Raw genomic sequence first — 7066 nt, 5'->3', positions numbered from 1 at the left:
TGCCTGTGTATATTTGTTCCTAACTTCCCTGAAAAGTTGCATATCACGGGGGCTATTCGATGCTAATGCAGAACGCCACACTCGAGTCTATAATACCAACATGTTTTTGGCAGACCACCACCGCCTCTGCCCAAGAACACTAAAGTAGCCTACCTTAATGACTACCGACACGTAGCACTCACGCCTATAGCCATGAAGTGCTTTGAAAGGCTGGTCATGGGTCACATCAACACCATCATCCCAGAAACCCTAGACGCACTCCAATTTGCATACCGCCCCAACAGATCCACAGATGATGCAATCTCTACTGCACTCCACACTGCCCTTTCCCACCTGGACAAAAGGAGCACCTATGTGTCGAACACTGAAACCTGTCGAACACTGAAACCTGTCGAACACTGAAACCTGTCGAACACTGAAACCTGTCGAACACTGAAACCTGTCGAACACTGAAACCTGAATTAAAGACCTCGGTTTAAAAGCTGACAGTGTTTTTATATACTTTTATTTTGAATCCTGCGTCTCTGTTGGGCTAAATCGCTGTGTGCGCTGCTATCTGTCCCGGGATCCTGCAGATTCCATATAGGAATATAGCCTAGCTGGCTCGGTGGGGTCTCAAATGGAGGCCGCTGTTGAACGTTTCCAGGGTTGCTGGAGCTGCGTTTACTTTCCTTGTTCCGGGACAATGTGGACCGCACTGACTTTCAATGTAGCAACTGCTTGCTTGTGGAGGACTACAGGAGCGAAGTAGCTACTCTTAGCAAGCAAGTGGCAAACCTACATAAGCTACTGGGGAACCAACGCCCACCTACTTTTTATTTTTCTTCCACCCCAGTAGCCAGACTCCTCTCTGGTCTGGTGGAAGTTTTGCAGCCACGGCTCTCCACAGCCGACTGACCGGTTCTAGGCAGGGTTCCATCCCCGAAGGGGTCTCCCCCTTCCCTGAAGGACGGAGCTGATCTCAAACCAACCAACCAGCCATGGAGGTCTGTTACTCGCCGTGGAAGTTGAAGGCGTCCTCTGGCAACGGCGGTCTCCATGGAAATGTTGAGCCCGGAACTGACACAGACCAGAAACAGCTTTGCCGTCCTGGATCCAGGGATTCAGCATAATGCTGCATCAAATGTACATGATCTTAGGGACATTGGCAAACACAATGTAAGTCTTTTAATTTATGTACCCCTAATTGCAACGAATACATCTGTTTATCCTACAGCTATAGTAAGCAGTAATCATGAGCCTATAAACCAGAGTTACACTGTTAGCACTGAGGCGGTGTGCAATAGTAGGAAGATGTTACGCACGCCTCTGAGAAGAGGGAACGCAACACCCTGCTGCAACTCAACTCCCCGTGAAGTGAAATAGGTATGGGACTGTAGGTGCGAGAAAGGACGACAAAAGGCAGAATTTACCACTTACTAGGATTTATTTCCTTTACACGGTAATATGGGGAAAAGGGGCTGGACGGAACCAAAGTAAATATCAAAGCTCCCCCTCTCCTATCTAACCTGCCTACCCACTACTTACCTAACTTAGCACCACCTGGTGCCCTAACCAAAATACAGGGGTGTCACGCCCTAGGTCTTACTCTAGGTTGCCTAAGACAGTGAATATACTACGAGTATATGTAATTGCCCCGGGCCTCTTCCTAAGCACTCCTAGGTCGCCTCCCCTTCCCCCTGGGACAATAAACAGGATTCAAACCATGATTAAACAACTATAACAAAGACAGTCAAATACCTCTTAGTGAACAACCAACGGAACACAGTACATACCAAATTTTGATAACAACCACAACTATATCACAATAATTCTCCAGCAATGTGTTTTTTTTCTCTCTCTCTTCTCGACTCTTGCATCTCGTCTCTCGAGAGAGAGGAGAAGAGAAGGAGAGCAGAGGGAAGGGAGAGGCCCGAAGAGGGGAGGGAAGAGTTGAGAGGGAGAGAGATAGGCAGAGAGGGAGGACAGGAGACAAGAGGAGGACAAAAGGAGAGGGAGAGGGGAGAGGGGAGGAGCATGAGGGTCAAGTGGACCAGAGACAGTAAGATGTACGGGGCTATGGCCGGCGTGAGTGAGACCTCACTGCTTGTCGAAGGTTGAATTCACGATCACTCGATATGTCCGCAGCTGAATGTCGGACGGATTTTATTGTCGCGTTCTGCCTTTGGATGGAGTCCGACGGCCGTTGGCGGGGGCGTTGACGCGGCGCGGGGGCGGGGCTCCGAGAGCGGCGCTCGCGTCGCGCCGCGGAGGCAGCGCGGGGCAGGTCAGGGGGGGCCGAGTCGCCGCCGTCACGGCCGGCTCTTCGATTCGCGCGCAGGAGCCGGGTGTCGCGTAGGGGCCGGTCAGCGCTGGCGTCCGCCCGAGAGCCGACGCGCGGCGGGCTCGAGATCGCGGATTACGTTCCTTCCCTCGGTGTCAAGTAAATTCTCTCTCGGTGTGTAGAATGTCAGCGAACGTAACGATTAGAAATATGATTTCACACCACTGTAACTTGGATCGAACGTCTCCACCCTCGCCGAGACCCCCACATCCGCCGGACACTTCGCGTGCCCTCGAATGGATATCGATAATACATATGGAAACTCCGTACTCCGTTTCCTTGCCCCCTTGCTTTCCCGTAACGAGAGATTCAAGGAGGTAAATGGGGAGAGAATTCCAGAGAGGTGGTTCCGGCAAGGTTGAGAATATAAAGAGGACGGTATTCGTGTGTCTCGACGATTGTCACCTGGGGTAGTTCTTCTCGCTCTTGCGATGTATCGTAAGGGCTTAAAGTCTTCTTTCGTCCTTCGAGTTTGGTGAGATCTTTCGTTCCGCCCTGTCATGGTACTGACCCGACTGCTTTTTTTCTGAGAGTCCCGGCAGCCCGCTAGATTTGCACCTCCGTACCCGGCATGAGGTAGCTCCGCAGTCCCTCTCTGCTCTCAAAATCTCTCCTTCTCGATGTGCTACGTCTCGCTTCTGCAGATCTCTCATGCTCGTCTCTCTCTCTCTCATCTCTCTCTCTCTCTCCTCTCTCTCTCTCTCCTCTCTCTCTCTCTCTCTCTCTCTCTCTCTCTCTCCTCTCTCTCTCTCTCTCTCTCTTCTCTTCTCTCTCTCTCTCTACTCACTCTCTCTACTCTCTCTCTCTCATCTATTATCAATGGGGCCGACCCAATCAGCTGCTTGGGGAGAATTCCAAGACCATCTTCTGACACACACACACTCAAATAGAAACTCAACACCGAACTGGGAACGTAACAGAAGACCCCTTATTGCAGCTCACCCTGCACTATCAGCTCCATGAATAACGATGAGTAGTCTACCTCTGATAAGCTTCCCAGTAAAGCATTAAAAGCAATCAATCAACCCAGAAAAGTGCTTAAAAATAGCCCATATTAACATATGCAGCCTGAGAAACAAGTCCATGAAGTCAATAACTTCCTCTAACCAGATGACATTCATATTTTGACTATCTCTGAACTCACTTAGATAATACCTTTGTGATACCAGTGGTAGCAATAACAGGTATATCATTTACAGAAAGCCCAAAGTCGAGTGTTGCAGTCTATATTCAGAAACACTTTCCTGTAAAGCTTAGAGACGATCTCATGTTAAATACTGTTGAGTTTATATGGCTACAGGTTTCTCTGCCTACACTAAAGCCCATTCTGGTGAGAGCTGCTATAGACCACCAGGTTGTTAGCAGTCAGTATCTGGATAATATGTGTGAAATGATTGATAATGTATGTGATATAACAGAGAAGTATATTTTCTGGGTGATTTAAATATTGACTGGCTATCATCAAGCTGCCCACTCAAGAAAAAACTTCAAACTGTAACCATGCCTGCAACCTGGATCAGTTGTCAGTCACCCTACCAGGGATTACAAACAGCACAGGAATTAAAACTTAACATGTATTGATTACATTTTACTAAACTCCAGTATTGCTTTAACAGCTATCCAATCCATGATGTGTGATCACAATATAAACCATATCTAGGAAAACCAAAGTTCCAAAGGCTGGCCTAATATATGTATAAAGGGTCAGCTGGCCTAATATAGTGAAAGGGTCAGGCTGGAAATATGACTGTATAACGGCAGCCAATTGTGCTAATGAAGTATGGGCTCAATTATGGTATAAGGTGGCAGGCTGGTCCTAAATAGTGTATAGGGTCAGTCTGGGCCTAATATATGTATAGAAGGTCAGCTGCCTAATTCTATGCTGTATAAGGGGTCAGGCTGGGCCTATATAGTGTATAAGGGGTTTAGGGCCTGCCTTATAGTGTATAAAGGGTATCAAGATGTTTGTATATTCATATTTAATGATAGTCAAAGAATATTTGCGTTTCTGTGTGTATAATGAGGAGCAACCAGACGCTGCACTTGACACATTTATGAAACTACTTATTCCAGTTACTAATAATCACGCACCCATTAAGAAATGACTGTACAACTGTTAACTCCCCTTGGATTGATGAGGAATTTAAAAATTGAGAGGATGAGGCAAAAAGTATGGCAATTATTCCGCAGCCCAACGATTGGTAAACTACTGCAATTAAAAATCATGTGACTAAACTAAATTAAAAGAAAAAGAAACTACACTATGAAACACAAGATAAATATATTAAGAATGATAGTAAAAAGCTTTTGTGGGCACCTTAAATTACATTTTTTGGGAAAAAAGCAACGTCGGCTCCTTCATTTATTGTCAGATGTCATTCATCACAAAGCCCACTGATATCGCAAACTACTTAACAATACTATCAACAAGGCAGGTCCTACAGGCCCTAGTTTTGTCCACACTTGACTATGTTCAGCCGTTGTGGTCAGGTGCCACAAAAAAGGACTTAAGAAATTGCAATGGCTCAGAACAGGCAGGACGCTGCCCTGATGTACACAGAGAGCTAATATTAATAATATGCATGTCAATCTCTCCTGGCTGAAAGTAGAGGAGAGATTGACTTCATCACTACTTTTATTTATGAGAGGTATTGACATGTTGAATGCACCGAGCTGTCTGTCTAAACTACTGGCACACAGCTCGGACAACCATGCATACCCCACAAGACATGCCACAAGAGGTCTCTTCACAGTCCCCAAGTCCAGAACAGACTATGGGAGGCACACAGTACTACATAGAGCCATGACTACATGGAACTCTATTCCACATCAAGTAACTGACACAAGCAGTAAAATTWGATTTAAAAACAGATAAAAAACACCTTATGGAACAGCGGGGACTGTGAAGCAACACAAATATTGGCACAGACACACACACATATGATAACATACTCACTATACAGGATTTAGTACTGTAGATATGTGGTAGTGGTGTGTCAGAATTCACCTAGCGGTCATGATTTGGGGCTGTACAAATGTTTGATGTATTAGAATCATTGATTATGCTTATGTTGTGTTAATAGAAGGGGAGGGGTTATAAGACCCCTCCCATCCTTACATTTATAGGATCCTAGACTACAGATTAACAATATATATATATATTCATTATAGAGGTTTAGTATTGTTCCACAGTTGTTTTCTCATTCACTCACTCAATGTGTGACTGAGACAGAACTCTGCAGGGGAGTGTGGGAGATAAGAGACTAGTTAGACATTCCACAATAAATCAGCTTTGGGGAGTGGACGTTTACTGCTAAGTTTAAGATACCACTAAAAGCCATTGTTTATATAGGGTTTTGGTCTCAGGAGTAAAAAGGTAATGACGTAGTCAGTGACATCACTAAGGCGGGACTTCGGTTTAATAAAACAACTGGAGACCTTTTGTTTGATGCAGAACTTATGTAACAGTATAACTTTACGCCCGTCCCCTCGCGAACCAGGGACCCTCTGCACACATCAACAACAGTCACCCACGAAGCATCGTTACCCATCGCTCCACAAAAGCCGCAGCCCTTGCAGAGCAAGGGGAACAACTACTTCTAGGTCTCAAAGCGAGTGACGTCACCGATTGAAATGCTATTAGCGCGCAGCACCGCTAACTAACTAGCCATTTCACATCCGTTACACTCACTCAGAAACATGCGTGCTATGTTCCTGTTTGTCAACTTCTGTCTGCAATTCAATTAATAAAGGTTTTTGAATGATTTAATTAAAGATATTGTCATAATGCTAATTTCACCAATGAACCAATGATTGACAAAGAAGGACGTAAGGAACGAACCCTAACAGGTGGAGTAGGGGCATGAGGGCACACAGTGTGTTGTGAAATCTGTTGTAATGTGGTCCCGTGGTGGTCCCGTGTGGCTCAGTTGGTAGAGCATGGCGCTTGCAACGCCAGGGTTGTGGGTTCATTCCCCACGGGGGGACCAGGATGAATATGTATGAACTTTCCAATTTGTAAGTCGCTCTGGATAAGAGCGTCTGCTAAATGACTTAAATGTAATGTTTTAGAATTGTATAAACTGCCTTTATTTTGCTGTACCCCAGGGATCCATAATAAATACAAATACAAATCTCAGAAAGCTATTAATTGACTACAGCTCAGCGTTCAACACCATAGTGCTCTCAAAGCTCATTAATAAGCTAAGGGCCCTGGGACTAAACARCTCCCTCTGCAACTGGATCCTGGACTTCCTGACGGGCCGCCCCCAGGTGGTAAGGGTAGGTAACAGCACATCCGCCACGCTGATCCTCAACACAGGGGCCCCTCAGGGATGCGTGCTCAGTCCCCTCCTGTACTCCCTGTTCACTCATGACTGCACGGCCAGGCACGACTCCAACACCATCATTAAATTTGCAGATGACACAACAGTGGTAGGCCTGATCACCGACAACAACGAGACAGCCTATAGGGAGGAGGTCAGAGACCTGGCCGTGTGTGGCCAGGACAACAGCCTCTCCCTCAACGTGATCAAGACAAAGGAGATGATTGTGGACTAAAAAAATTGTAAAAGACTCCAGCCACCCTAGTCATAGACTGTTCTCTCTGCTACCGCACGGTAAACGGTACCGGAGCGTCAAGTCTAGGTCCAAGAGGCTTCTAAAGAGCTTCTACCCCCAAGCCATAAGACTCCTGAAATGGCTACCCAGACTTTTTGCATTGCTCCAAGTAGATTTAAATCA

This window comes from Salvelinus sp. IW2-2015, unplaced genomic scaffold, assembly GCF_002910315.2.
Source record: "Salvelinus sp. IW2-2015 unplaced genomic scaffold, ASM291031v2 Un_scaffold967, whole genome shotgun sequence".
In the NCBI taxonomy this organism is placed as follows: domain Eukaryota; kingdom Metazoa; phylum Chordata; class Actinopteri; order Salmoniformes; family Salmonidae; genus Salvelinus; species Salvelinus sp. IW2-2015.
This window is presented reverse-complemented; position numbering follows the sequence as displayed.